The sequence below is a fragment of the Capsicum annuum genome, chromosome 6, assembly GCF_002878395.1.
Source record: "Capsicum annuum cultivar UCD-10X-F1 chromosome 6, UCD10Xv1.1, whole genome shotgun sequence".
NCBI lineage: Eukaryota > Viridiplantae > Streptophyta > Magnoliopsida > Solanales > Solanaceae > Capsicum > Capsicum annuum.
Genome location: NC_061116.1, coordinates 124,046,057 through 124,062,805, shown reverse-complemented (window position 1 = coordinate 124,062,805; position 16,749 = coordinate 124,046,057).

The window sequence follows — 16,749 nt, the reverse complement described above, 5'->3', positions numbered from 1 at the left end:
TCAGAGTCGATAGAAATCATATGCTGATGTGCGAAGAAATAATATCAAGTTTGATATTTGTGACTTTGTGTATTTGAAAATATCTTCTATGAAGGGAGTGGAGAGGTTTGGTGAGAAGGGGAAACTCAGTCCCCGATATTTTAGTCCTTACCAAATTTTCAGCCATTTTGAAAAAGTAGCTTACGAGCATAAGTTGCCTTTAGACTTAGCTTCAGTGCACCCAATGTTTCATGTATCCTTGCTAAAGAAGTGCATAGGTGACCCAACAGTTATAGTCCCAATAGAGGGCATTGATGTCCAGAACAATCTCTCTTATGAGAAAATCCCAGTAGAAATTCTCAATTTTTAGGTTCGTAAACTAGGAAACAAAGAGGTTCCTCTAGTCAAAGTTCTTTGGTGGAATCAATACGTTAAGAGAGATACTTAGGAAGCAGAAGAGGATATATGGACCATGTATCCTTAGCTCCTCTCTGCAAACTCAGACTCAACTCAAGGTAGCAATTTTCCTTGAATTTACTCAGTTCTTTGATCAGATTACCTTTAGAATGCTGTATTGGTTCAATTGCATAGTATTTTCTTATCATGCATACCTTCATGAAATAGCATAGTCATGTGTCATGTCTTTAAAACTCAGTCATGCTTCATTTATGACTGTCAGTATGATAGTCAGTATATCAGTAGATTCAGTCATGAAATCATGTTTCGGTTATGCATGATCAATATGTAAATTCAGTCTACTAGTATTCTTAGTTTAGTCAGTCTCATTTGAGGAAAAATGTTTCCAAGGGGGAGATATTGTAAGAACATGAAAAATACTAAGATTAACTCAGTCCGTTAAAGCTTGAAAAGAGGTCCTAGACTTATAAATTTCAGCTAAGTGTTTACACCTAGAATTATTTTAGCCTTCCTAATTTGGTCATCCTATTTTACGACCCTTATGACCTTAAAATATTGATCCTTCAATTGAATCATGATCAGGTTTGTCAATAGGTTACTTCGGGTGAGTTTTGAAATTTTTGGACCTCTTTTGAATCATATTCAAATGGCCGAAACAGTAAGTCGACGCAATCTCGATGCGTCACATTGCCCATCACATCGATGGATAATTTTCCCCAGCGTTTACGGTAATTCCAGTGAACCAACGCAAACTGAATACGCCATGTTGGTCATCGCATTAATGCCATCGATGCGGTGTGTCGCTTACCTCATCACTAGGCACATTTTCAGTCATTAAAACTCCAAGTCCAGAGGGATATTTGGGTCATTTTCACCATTAATCATCCCCAAAGACACGAGATTAACCTACTCTAAGGGAAAAATCTCTCATTCTCTCTCAAATTTACTCTAGAACAAAGCCTAGGACATTCAAATTTCAAAACCATTCTTCAAGAACACACCATTAATTTTCACGAATTTACTTACCAAAGTATGATACGCGTTCATTCAAGGGTTTCCTTCCACCCTTAGAGTTTAATAAAGTCTTTTAAAATTTCAAGATGATTGCTTTAATGAATTCCATGTTGGGTGAAATTGTATTCATGATTATGATTTTATTTGGGTTCTAATTCAAGATTAATTACAAAATTCATATGAATTAAATTGCATATGTGTAGTTTTATATAGTTTCATTTTGAAAACCCTTGAATTTGTAAGTTTGGAATTGTGATCATGATGCTTGCACGTTGACTAGTATTATGTGCATAAACTATGCCCCAAGTGTTTGATATAATGTTCATGAGAGTTGAATAGTGAATCATGAAATAATAGTATGTGAACGATTTTATGCCATGCATGTGTTTGCTAAAATTCCTTAATGAATGAATTGTGACAAAGTGACTAGTTATCATGTTTTCAAGATTATGCTATGTTTTTACTATCTATTCTATCGAGTCTTGGGGGTATCTAATACCCGATAATCTAGCTGCTACCTAGATTTACAATAGTTTTAGGATAGTCGCAGTGATGTCACGTACAGTAGTTTTCAGTCAGTAACAAAACTCAGTATACTCAGTCAATAACAGAACTCAGTATATTCAGTCAGTTAACAAAACTCAGTGAACTCAGTCTAGTTCAGTTAGACAACATGATAAATAATAATTCAGTCAAGCCTAGTATAGTCTAGAAATCAGTTCAGTCTCTATTCAGTTGAGTGTAAGAATCAAACCGAACGAACCCAGGGATGGGGGAATTCCTATAAAAAAAGGTTTAACTCTTAGTAGTAGTCCTACATTATAGAACTACATAGCCAGCGTAGGTTGAGACATCTTCCAGCCTATATAGGGTTGATACATGTCGTATGAATTTTCCTGCTAGTGAGGGTTGATGAAAAGTGTTCCTGCCAGAAAAGGTTAACTCATAGCCATTATTTGTATCCATTGGAAAGGTACTAACACCCTTCAAACTGGGGTCATAGGCTGGAGCCCAACTCAGTTCATTATCGGGGTATGACGGTTAGAAAAACACTTCCACAATTTTAGTTTTAGTTTCAGACTCAGTATAGAACCTCAGTTCAATAATAGAATCAAGACTATCAGATACAATCACCCACTCAGTTTGGAACTCCATTAAATTCTACAGAATCAGCACTGTCCCAAACAGTCACTCATTTAATGGTAATAGAGTATCAGTAAGCTCAGATATCAGTCATTTAGTTTTGAGAACTCATTATCCAATATTTAATATTATCTCAGTTGTAGTATATATAGTTATGTGTATAGCGTTGCATAATCAGTATTTTAAAGTAGTTTCAGAAATGCATTTACTTACAATCAGTTATATTCATAATTTCTCAGCTAGTTATAGTTCACATATATAAACCCCTACATTCAGCCTTACCTCACCTAGTATACCAATACATTTAAAGTATTGGCTCAGCCTTACCTCACCTAGCATACCAGTATATTTAAAGTATTGACGTATACCTTTCTTTTGTGCTATGATGTCTTATATCGTAGGTTCAGATGCACGAGCTCCTGACTATACCTTCCAGCCCAGATTATCAGCAACAAATTTAGTGGTGGGTCCTCATAGTTTGAGGATAAAGTATTATTTTATTTATCATTACTTCAGTAGTCAGAGTTAGTTGGGGGCTTGTCCTATCAACTCCATATTCAGACAGTTTAGTTAGAGGTTATTCAAACTACATTATTTTAGATAGTTGTTCAATATTTAGTATTTATTTATCAGTATTCAGTGTTTGATTTTATTTAGGAATTTTATGGAAGATCCAGCCTAATTTCTGCATTATTACAGAGTTATTATTATTCAGTAATTGTAGTAGGAACCAGTCATGGATTAGCTTGTGGTCCTTTGGGATTAAAAGCACCGTATGATGTTCGGGGTACAGACTTAAGGTATTACAATAGACCAATTCACAGTATTATTAGCTCAGGTTTTAGCATTACAAAATTTGATAAACACAGAGTTCAACAGCCTGAAGTTGAAACTACGAACCTACTGGACTAGTCAATGTAGTTCAGCAAACTAGTGGTCCGTGTGAGGTTTGCAATAATAGTAGCCATTCTATGGCAATGTGTGCGTCAAATCTAAAATCAAAAATGTAGGTAGGCAATGCTCAAATGTCAAATTATGTTAATGCCTAGAACATTAATTGGAAGACTCAGCCTTGGAACACTCAACAACAACAAATTCAGCAACCACAAACATAAGGAAATCAGTCAATTAGTAAGTTGGAAGAGATGATAAAGCAGGTTCTAGCTAATCAGACACAGTTGGCTGCAGTGTAAAAAATCAGCAAGCGGCATAGATAAGCTTAGAGTTGCAGTTGGGGCAGTTATAAAAGGCACTGAACACTAGGCCTTAAGGTGGTTTGCCAGGAGATACAGAATGTCCAAAAAATCACTTTGAGGATAGGTAAAGAACTTCAAGGAGAAACTCTGAAGGAAACTAAGGAGGTAGATACAGATTTGACTCTTCTACAGGTTTCCAAAAAAGTTGCTAAAAAATCATGGATGTCTGAGTACTTGTAAACTAAAGTTGTTGAACCAGAAGTGAAAAAGACACCACCACTACCCTTCCCTTTGAGGTAGATTAAAGCAAAGGAGGATGCAATATTCAATAAGTTCTTTGATACATTCATAAAGCTTCACATTAACTTGCATTTGTTAGATGGTTTATAGGGTATACCTAAGTATGCAAAGTACTTGAGGGATGTGGTTTCTAATAAGGTGAAATTTCAGGATGTGGAGGAGATAACACTCATAGAAGAGTGTAGTGCCTTAATGACATAGAAAATCCTTAGGAAATTGAGAGATCCAGGGATGTTTACTCACCCTATCAAAATTGGGATTAGAGTAGTCCACGCATTGAGTGATTTAGGGTTGAGCATAAATTTGATGCCCCTATCTTTGATTGTCATATTGCGCTTTGAAAAGCCTAGATCAACCACTGTGGTTCTGTAACTCGCACATGGTCAATTCATTATTCCTGTAGATTTTATTATTCTTGATTTTATTTATGAATCTTATGAAAGATCCAGCCTAATTTCTGCATTATTACAGAGTTATTATTATTCAGTAATTGTAGTAGGAACCAGTCATGGGTTAGCTTGTGGTCCTTCGGGATTAAAAGCACCGTATGATGTTAGGGGTACAGACTTGAGGTATTACAATAGACCAATTCATAGTATTATCAGCTCAGGTTTTAGCATTACAAAATTTGATAAACACAGAGTTCAACAGCCTGAAGTTGAAACTACGAACCTACTGGACTAGTCAATGTAGTTCAGCAAACTACTAGTTGGTGTAAGGTTTGCAATAATAGTAGCCATTCTGTGGCAATGTGTGCGTCAAATCTAAAATCAAAATTGTAGGTAGGCAATGCTCAAATGTCAATTTATGTTAATGCCTAGAACATTAATTGGAAGACTCGGCCTTGGAACACTCAACAACAACAAATTCAGCAACCACAAACATAAGGAAATCAGTCAATTAGTAACTTGGAAGAGATGATAAAGCAGGTTCTAGCTAATCAAACACAGTTGGCTGCAGTGTAAAAAATCAGCAAGCGGCATAGATAAGCTTAGAGTTGCAGTTGGGGCAGTTATAAAAGGCACTGAACACTAGGCCTTAAGGTGGTTTGCCAGGAGATACAGAAAGTCCAAAAAATCACTTTGAGGATAGGTAAAGAACTTCAAGGAGAACCTCTGAAGAAAACTAAGGAGGTAGATACAGATTTGACTCCTCTACAGGTTTCCAAAAAAGTTGCTAAAGAATCATGGATGTCTGAGTACTTGAAAACTAAAGTTGTTGAACCAGAAGTGAAAAAGACACCACCACTACCCTTCCCTTTGAGGTAGATTCAAGTAAAGGAGGATGCAATATTTAATAAGTTCTTTGATACATTCAGAAAGCTTCACATTAACTTGCCTTTGTTAGATGGTTTACAGGGTATACATAAGTATGCAAAGTACTTGAGGGATGTGGTTGCTAATAAGGTGAAATTTCAGGATGTGGAGGAGATAACACTCACAGAAGAGTGTAGTCCCTTAATGACATAGAAAATCCTTAAGAAATTGAGAGATCCAGGGATATTTACTCACCCTATCAAAATTGGGAGTAGAGTAGTCCACGCATTGAGTAATTTAGGGTTGAGCATAAATTTGATGCCCCTATCTTTGATTGACATATTGGGCTTTGTAAAGCCTAGATCAACCACTATGGTTCTGTAACTCGCACATGGTTAATTCATTATTCCTGCAGATTTTATTATTCTTGATTTTAAGGCAGATGAACAGGTACAAATCATTTTGAGGAACCCATTACTAGCAACTGGAGGAGTGTTGATTGATGCTAGAGAAGGCACATGCAAAATAAGGATAGAGGATAAAGACGAGGTATTTAATATTTAAAAAGAATGTACAATAATGTCCCACTATAAAGATTTGGGTGTGATCAATTTTATTTGTGGGGAAAAGTGTAGCGTGGTCTTTGGACTACCTGAGTCAGCAGCCTAAGCTTCTATCACCTAAGCCTGGCATGATGAATGATGATGAGCCTGAAAAGGCTATAGTTGAAAAACCTACTTATCTTTAAAATTCGCACCTAAGAGAGGTGAAGAGATAAGAAGATGGTGGCTACATGTGAGAAAGAGAAAGAAGGAATATGGTTAATTTGGGCTTTGTCATTCCGTCATACTAAATTAGGCACTTCGTGAGAGGCAATCTACGTTAAGTAGGTATATTTTATTTTCTATTTTTCATTTCATGTAGCCTTTGTTTTTGTTGTGTGGCCGATTGATTGAAAGTTTAAGTAACATAAACCTAAACTAAGAAGGATGGTGGGAACTAAATGTGGGGTTTCGTGGATTGTTGTGATATGTAAAGATGCTACTAGCTAGGCCTAGAGGCCTTAAAAAGTGTTTCTATATCTAACTTTAAAGTTTACTTTGGGGACAAAGTAGATTTTAAGTGTGGGGTAGGGGAATTTCCCAATTTTAGGCTCAATTTTAAAAAAATTTATAGTAGGAACACATGAGATATTTTGGTTGGTGCTATTCTTGATTCTATATTGCAGGTGTTTTGTTTGTGTAAGAATGTTGATTGATGCAAATTGCTATTTTTGGGACTCTTAGGCTTATGTGTGTGACTCTTGTACTTGTTGACTTAAATTTGAATTCATGCTATTATTTGGTTGAGAGTTTATAATGATCCTATTGAGTTGAGCATGATCCATGTGCGTGTGAGGTATTCATATATTCCTTGTTTTATGTGATGCATAGAACTTTCCCGCTGTGTGTGTAAAGTGAAAAAAATAGTGTCGATTTAGGAAATGATATAAGCATTTCTTTGATAGCCTTGTTTTATACCTCTTTTTTGACCTACCCTTGTGCGTAATTCTAGTTAAACCCCATTGAACCTTTAGCTTATTTTCTTTTGTAGCCTCATATGTAGCCTAATCCCTATCATTGATGGATCTTAATTTGATCGAAAAAGATCTTAAGTGCTTTACTGAAAAATTTATTTAGTAATGAGTTTGAGAAATTAAAGAAGAAAAAGGTGAAATTGACACCCCAAGGTTATAGTTATTGGTGTTGATAATTAATGTATGGTGGTTGGGTGTGATAGACATTGAGCTTGAAATATTACAATGGTTGTGAAAAAGAAAATGAAAAAAATGAAAAAAATTGATTCATATGCTAATAAAAAATATTACCACCATGTGTTTGTGAAAATGCTCTAAAGAGATGGGGCAAATCAAAAGATATAGGTAGATCTAAATGCTGTAAATTGGCTATTAGAGATTAGTTCTAAATGTATAATGTAGTTTAGTAAAGCTCTTAGAGAGATTCATCACCATTCTTCGTCAAAATAGTTCCTACTTGTCCCTTAGCCTACATTACAACCCATAAAGACTTATTTGATCTTGAGCTTTAACATTCTGATATCATTGGAGTACTACACTAAGGGAAAGCCTATGGTTCATCGTGTGTAACTTGTGAATTCAATGTGAGAGTGAGCATAACTTGATTCTTGTACCCATTGTGTTATAAATTGCATTATTGTGAGTGATTATGGGTAACTCTGTTGTTGTGAGGGAAACATGTTTGATGAATGTTGGTGATTTGTATGATGTCCTTTATTGAATGATAAGCATGATTTTTCCACTTAGGTGAGTTAATTCTTGAGGCTAGGATGTTTTAGAATAGTGTTCATGAGCTATCAATTGTGTAAATAACGTGCTTTGTGTAGAAACTTACATTTCATGTTGTCATTGTAGTAATAGCTTGAGTGTCTTTCATGTAGTAGAAGTGTAGAGTCTCCATATCTTATGATACTTATAGTAAAGAGTTGTTCGAGGACGAACAAGGCTTTAAGTGTGGGTTGGTGATGTTGGAGGTATTTATGCATTCTATTGTCACTATTCTAGTCCTTTTTAGCCTTTTTTTGAGGATGATTCGTGTGCTATATGGGTTGATAATGAGATGAATGTGCATATATGGGTTAAATCATGTGTTTATAATGTTAAAAGTGAATTCCCAACAAGTTTGTACCTAAAAGATTAATTTAGAGTTCAATCACTAGTGTTACTAGCTTGAGCTAGGTTCTTGTCTAGTTGAACTCGGTGGATTTTATTGTGTTTTATGTGTACCAAAAGGTTTTAATGGTGTTATTATATTTAGAACAACTTGTTTTTAGTGTACAAAGTTCAAGTGAATCAAGTAAAGAGTCGAAACATGAAGTGGAAGATCATGGAGATTTGCCTTGTCTTATCTCTTGTTTTTAATTCGTCTTGATGGATGTTGTGTTTTTTAAACCTTTAATTCGTGTGGTATGATCTTTTAGGATGTTTTCGAGCTTAAATTTATCATATATATATGATTTGGAGTCTGTAAAACCATTGTAAGGACACCATAAAGACTTGGGTAGAAGGAGGAACGTTCAACACTTAACCAAATTTCAAGATGCAATTTCCAAAGAGGTGTCGCGATTAGGGCGTGTCGTAACCTACACTCCCATTTCCAGCTTGTGAGACATGACTTCCACTCCTGTCTAAATCTTGTGCGATGCAACTTCCACTCCACTTTTCATAAAGTGCATCGCGAGGTCCAATTCACACACGGCCAAAAGGTCAAATTCAATCCTACATGGCTTGAGACTTGTTGTCCACTATAAATTCATCTTTGTACTCGTTATTGATCATCTTCGGACGTATTAGAGCATAAAGGAGGTTGATATATCTTCATAAATTAGGTTTTACATTATGTATTTTAGCATTCTAATGGATTATATCATGTATTCAACCTTTTGGATCATGATTATGACTATGAGTGGCTAGAAACCTCTTTCCGGAATTAAAGCCAAGAACACAAGTACTATTGTGTTGAATTAAATTCATTTAATTTTGCTTATCAATGTTGGTTGCGTGTTAGATCTTATTTTAACTATTTTGAGGCTTTATGACCCTTAGAATACACCTATTGTCAACCTTCTGAACTCGAGAGAGGGAATATGGAGATAGAATGTGGGATTGAACAAAGTATGGTTTGTAGCCTTTTATTAAGGAATACTATTTAGTGTCTAGGACAGGGATGTACTTAGATACCTTACTTGATTCAAACATAGGATGATAGCTTAAAGAAATTAAGTGAACTCTTACATCCTCTCTCAACGATGTGGTTGTAAGGTTCAACTTAGGTAAGTGATTAGAGGTTGGGTGACCATGATCATGCGATTAACCCTATAAATCAACAACCAAGATAAGCAAGTTAACAGATGAAGTTCAATAACATAGTAAGATTGTTCAAAGTTCTTTAACCCTGGGCTTTACTCCTTTGATTATCTCAAGACTTTTACTTTATGAATTGTTTACTTTACTTGTATTTACAATATTCAAAACTCTCCTTTTGGTTATGGTTGCATCAATTAAATCTATATTGTGAACTATAATAGCATTGTTGTTGAATCAAGTCCTTGTGGGATTGATACTTGGCTTAGTGAAGGCCATTTAACTACTTGTTAAGATCAACTACAATTAGATGTGCGCTATCAGATGACGGGTAACGAAGTCCATATTAACCACCTCCCATTTCCGCTTGGGCAACTAAATCTCTTGATACAATTCACCAGGTCTCATGTGCTCAACATTAATCTGTTGACACACCATACACTTGGCCACAAAATAAATCGCAACCCTTTTCATGTCATTCCACCTGTAGATCTCCTTGAGATCATAATACATCTTAGTTGAGCTAGAATGAATAACATAGCACGACTCATGCACCTAATCAAAAACCATTTGTCGCAACCCGTCGACATTAGAAACACACAACTTCCTTTGGTACCATAAAATACCATCACCATAGATCTCAAACACCACTACCTTTTGCCCCCGAACATCACTCTTGATTTTTATCAAGACAGGATCCAACTCCTTAATCTCTACATCAAGAGACAAACGAATGACTTCTTGCACCATTAGACCACCATACTTAGATTCCAAGAGACAAACTCTAAGATTAGCCAAGTGGTGAATATTCTTCATAAATTCTTGCTTGCCTTCCTCCATATGAGCCAAAATCCCCATGGACAACCTGCTAAGAGCATCAACAACCACAGTAGCCTTACCTGGGTGGTAGTGAATACTCAAATCATAATCTGTGAGAAGCTCCAACCATCTTCTCTGTCTGAGATTAAGCTCTTTCTGAGTGAACATATACTGAAGACTGTTTATATAAGAAAAGATATCCATGTGAACACCATACAAATGATGCCTCCATACTATTAAAGAAAACACAACCACCAACAAATCCAAATCATGGGTAGGATAGTTCCTCTCGTGTACTTTCAACTGCCTGGAAGCATAACCAATCACCTTTCCATGTTGCATTAAAACACAACCAATCCATAAACGAAATGCATCACATTAAACCACAAGCCCATCATTACCCTCCGATAAGGTCAGGAGTGTAACCGAAGTCAACTTATCCTTTAAATTCTCAAAACTCTCCTCGCAAACATCTGACCACAAAAACTTAACCTTTTTCTGAGTCAACTTAGTCAAAGAAGTAACTATCAAAGGTAATCCTTCCACAAACAACCCATAATACCTGACTAAACCCAAGAAACTCTGAATATCAGATGAAGTTGTGGGTCTAGGCCACCTTTTCACCACAAAAACCTTCTGCGGCTCCACCATGAACCCTTTACTTGGAATTATATGACCCAAGAAAGTCATAGCGTTCAACCAAAACTCACACTTAAGGAACTTGGCATACAACTGTTGTTCCTTTAAGGTGTGCAACACCACACAAAGGTGATTAGCATGATAAACTTCACTCTTCGAATAAACAATAATATCATCGATATAAAAATTATGATGAAGAGATCTAAATACTGCCTGAACACTATGTTCATCAAGTTCATAAATGTTGCCGAAGCGTTAGTTAACCCAAATGATATCACCAAAAACTTAAAATGCCCATACTGATAACGAAAGCCGTGTTAGGAACATCCACCTCCCTAATCTTAAGCTGATGGTACCCAAATAAAAGATCTATCTTGGAAAAGGACTTGGCAGCTTGCAACTGATCAAACTGATCATCTATCCATGGAAGAGGATACTTTTTTGTGAATGTCACCTTATTCAACATCGTATAGTAATCTCACATCTGAAGGGGACCATCCTTCTTGTTCCCAAACAACACCGGTGCACACAAGGGGAAACACTAGAACGGATAAACCCATTACCCAAAATATCCTTAAGGTGCTCCTTTAGTTCCCTCAACTCAACTGGAGTAATTATATTCGGTGGAATAGTTGGATGAGTGTCTAGAAACAAATCATTACCAAACTCTATTTCCCTATCCGGAGAAACATCAGGAAGATTATCTAGAAATACCTCTAGAAACTCATTGATCACATGGACCAAAGATAAAGAAGTACATTCCAATTTAGAATCTTTAACCCGGACCAAGTGATAAAGACAATCCTTGAAGATTAACCTTCAATCTCTAAGATAAGAAATAAACCTCCCCTAGGAGATAAGGAACTACCTTTCCATTCTATAAAAGGTTCACCAGGGAACATAAGGATAACCTTACGTGTCCAACAATCCAATGATGCATAACAAGAATGTAACCAATCCATACCCAGAATTACATCAAAATCTACCATATCCAACTCAATCAAATCCACCAAGGTCTGCTTGCTACCAACGGATACCACACACTCCCTATAGACTCTCTTAGCAATAACTGAGTCACCTATCAAGGTAGAAATAGAAAAAGGATCCAAAATAACTTCCATATCAAAAGCAATAGATACAACCATATATGGAGTAACATAAGAAAGTGTGGACCCCAAATTAAGTAAACAATATACATCATGAGAAAAGAGTTGTAATGTATCGGTAATGATATTAGGTGATGCCTGGAATTCCTGGTTGGACACCAATATTCTGACCAACACTAGAACCAGGAGAATTAATAGAAGAAGAAGCGACCCCACCTAGTGTAGGAGCGGATGATGAAGCCACAAAAATCTTATTCGTCCCTATAGCAACCTTATTGACCTGAGAATCTCTTAGTCGATGGCCTACTTCCCCATACCTGGAATACTTTTCCCTTGATTTCTCGCAATAACCCCGATTAGGATGACCATAAAATTGAAAAAGAGGACTTGAGGAAGTTAACTGACCTCCACTCATGTGAGATTGGGCAACCTGTGTCCGATAATTATCACCACCTTGATGACGCCTATATCTCAACTTATAAGGAGCACTAGCAGAAAAGAGCCAGAACTCCTCCACTTTTTTTGCCACTTTCCACCATCTCTACCACCCTGAGACTGAGCACCTCCCTAATTAGAAAACCTGCTCCTCCTTTCCTGCCTATCCCCAAACTTTGCCTACTTTCTCATCTCATCCTCAAGCTGCTGCATATAAACAATCAACATTGAGATGTCCATATCTTTAATCACCAAATCATTCTCTCTCTCTAGAATTAAATCTCTACTCAACCTAGAAGCAAACTTTCTTACTCTTGACCTTATATTCCTTACTGATATCCTCCCCTTCCTGAGGTTTACAAACTCCACCATCTTAGATTCTCTCAGCTCTTGAGGGAAGAATCGATCCAAGAAGGCATTAAAAATAGCCTCCCATAACCCTTCCTCTTCTATATCACCTCTATTCCTGTCCCACTCCTCATATCACTGATAAGAAACATCCTTGAGCTGATAAGCTGTGAAGTTAACCCCTTCTACATTAGTAGCCAACATCACCTAAAAGATCTTATCCATTTCATCCAAGAAGCCCTGTGGATCCTCCTTCACTTTTACTCTAGTAAAATTTAGAGGGACTATCTTCTTAAATCGACCAACCATTGTGGCCTCAGCTGGAAAAACCCCAATCATATCCCACTCAGCCTTAGCATCAACCCTTTATCCAATAACATAAATAGAATATCGAAATTCAATATTTTTCATATTGACTTGAAGGAATTAAGGAGAATTTATCAGAATAGAAATATCTCTAGCACCATCAACAATAGGACTCTCCGATAAATGATGTACTCCAGATATAGGACGTACCCCTTCAGTATTATCCCCATATAGGATGGAATTATTTCCTCGTGTTCCACATATTGGAGGCATGATTTGAAAGACAAACAAATAAGGATTAGAGAAGATCCTAGGATTGATAAATCAACCTTGAAGATAGAATACCAAGAAAGTGAAACATTTCTGAATATCTTTCAGCCTCTCTCTTATGAGTGTGGCACACTTCACAAGTATGACTCAAATCGAAGACAACCCTTGTTACCCAACCCAACCTACAGTCGCCTGCCCTAAGTTGGCTAAATTTTGAACATTTAACAGGATAGCATAAATGTTCCCATTAAGACTTTAGGATAGGATCACGATCATGATTGACCTAATCCAGTCCATCAATATAACACTAGCCACCTAACCATACCAAACCAAACCATATGCCATAACTAAAGAGAATATCCAAACAATATGATAATTAATCCAAAAATGTAATAGGATTGAACAACTAACAATATCGTTCACTAATATCAGCCTACTAGCATATTCCAACATCAAAGATTACACTAATACTGATCCTGCCTATACTAACCCTCAAAAGTACCACAAAAGCTTTATCCAAAAGAGTTAACGAATCCAGTTAGGATATTCCCCAAACTATGGCCTAAACCAATATCCAAAATAAAGTAAAACTATCCAAAGATGCCTACAAAATGAAATGATACCTTCTGAAAGAATGAAAGCTCACCACTTTTATCCAAATTCCATCTCAGAGTCAATCACTATGTAGGAGGAGTCTAACAGCAGGTTGCTACATAGCATGTGTATACAACCGCCAGTAGATGGGTTACTGAGTGACCGCTAGCATAAATCTCAAGATAAGGATAAAATAATATCAGTTATAAACCCAAGTAAAACTATTCATAATAAATACAACCATACATATATATAAGTGCCAGGAAAGGGAATCTAGGTTTAGCATGCATTTAAAACCTTTTACCTAGGTGGTATAGCTTAGTCATCCTAAACAACCCACGGGTTATATGGGTTCAGCTCCCTCTACTAAAAGGTACCCAGTATGTATAGTCGCACGACCAGGAAATATCCTATGGGATGACTAGTGCATCCCTCAATAAATAGTGTGACAAATGCACATAGTCCACTCAGACCAATCCTCACATCGATAAATATGAGTTTCCAATTTTGGTCACCCCAGGACCGCCACTTTCCACGGCCTTGCTGCAAATCCTGCCATTAATACCTAATTAAAACTAGTTTCTAAATAACAAAACAATTATACATTCATTAGCCAAGTCCAATATTAGTGGTATCGTCATACCCCCTCTTAGTTGAAAGTAATATCAATAGACAAATAATTTAGGTTAAGGAGACCTTAGGTACTCTTCCAATTACCATATTAAATCCACTTGGGAGACTTTTGTGTTCTTCATAGGCATAACCATTTAGCCTTTTGCATTTTCAAACCAATTAAACCATGCACAAATCCTTTATCCAGTTTAAAACAAGCAAGAGTTCCATGAAAAGAAGTCAATGTAATGAACATATCTTTATATGCATTTTATCAAACACCTTGGGGGCATAATATAATCAAAACCAATTACAAAGACCATTAAACCATTAACACACAATCCAATTGTCTAAAACCACCATTAATGCATATGAAAGATTAATTAAAACCATAGGAAACCATAACAAAGCATTTAATATCAAAACCCCCAAATAGTAGTTGAAAACTATAATCATGAAATTGTAAAACCATGAAATCAATCATATAAACCATGACTTTAGTTGAAATTACAATGAAGAAAGAGAATCAGGCCTTATACTTAAGAATTAATCGAATGAAATCACCAAGAAAAGCCCCAAAGCAATCCCCTAGATTAAACCCTAGCACTTCCTTACCCCAAAGTTTTTGAGATAAATGTGGAGTCTTTTGTAATAGTTTCTAAGTGTTAATAAATAGAATAATAGGGTAAATAACCTCCAAAGTGTATTAGAAGTCGTAGGTTCTAATTTTGGTAAGTCCAGAAATGTCCAAAATACCCTACTTAAATCTCATAAAAACCCATCATATGGATACGACTGACCCATATGAGTCATACCCTCCTATATAATTAGAATCCACCACTCGTATTCAATCCTTAACTCTTGAATCAAACACTGTCCAGTATAAGACACATCCAACCAAGTCGTAACCATAACATATGACCCATACTCTTGGTAGAATAAAATACTTGAAGGATCAAACACTGACCACCATACGAGTCCCTAATATGACTCGTACCAAGCCTTCCAACTCATACTGCTAAGTCGTACCAATTATACTGACAAAAACCATCCCACCAACTAACACTGGTCAACATATAGCAGGACCATACCACCCATACCCTAGTATATGGATCATACCTATAAGTCTTATTAGGTCCAGAGAATTGAAATCTTAGGAAATTTTCTAAGGTGCAGAAACTAGGGTGTTTCACACATCCATCAATTTCATCCTATGTCAATTATTTTCCCATTTCACATATTTAGTACAATAAAAATACTAATCACATATTTTCTTTGTGCTATATTGTCTTATAATATATGTTCTTACATTTAAAAGTAATATTCTCATTTTAGATAATTGGAGTTAGTTGGGGGCTTGTCCCACCAACTTATATGATTTAGAGGCTTTTAGATAAATAGTTTGATTTTCAGTATGTTGATTATGTCATATAATCTTAGTTTTGGTATCCAATATTAATTTTGATTTTAGCATAATCATGTCATTATAGTTTAGTTCTCACTTAATATCTTATTATTTTCTTCAGTATTCTTAGTGTTTTGCAAGACTATGGGTTAGCTTGGGGTCACTTGTGACTTTGAGCACCATGTTACTACTCTGGGACAATTTTGTGTTAAGAAAAATTATTATCAGAGCATCAAGTTTAAAGTATCCTAGGGTATCACAAACCCATATTAAGTAGACTCTTGTCATGGGTGTGAAGTGTGCCACACTTATGAGAGAGAGGCTACAAAATGTCTTAGGAAAAGTTTTATTTTTCATGTTCATGTCATGCGGTAGAGATTGAAATGTATTATAATATCCTTTAAACTTATTCTCTACACATTTATAGAAAATGCCTCCCAAGAAAACTAACGAGACCGCCAGCTCCATCAAACTCTCTAAATGAATGAATATCTTGTACCAAGGTTAGGGTTGATTTTATCGAATTATCCTAGACCATGAACACCCAAAATAACCAGAAGGTTTTTACACCAGCCAACCTAGTTTTGAATACGACATTAGCCAGTGTTTGAGACCTCACTCCTATGGATCCTTCGGTATTGCTTGGGTCTAAGTCTAAAGAGGATCCATAAGAGTTCTTGGATAGTATTTAAAATTTATTGAAATCATTGGTGTCACTTCAAATGAAAGTCCTAATTTAGCTACTTATCAATTTCAAGGAGTAGCTAGCATATAATTCAAGTTATAGAAGGATGATAGAGGTGCATTTATAGACATGTTCTTCCCACTTATGTTAAGGGAAGAAAAGGTGCAAGAAATCATAAGTTAGAAGTAGGTCAACATGAGTGTGAAAGTGTATTTACTTAAGTTTACTTAGTTGGCAAGGTATGCTCTAGTTATTGTTGACTCTAGGGCAAAAATGAGATAATTTACATCTATTATATCTGTGGACGTGGTCAAATAGTGTAGAATATCTATGTTTATTAAGAAA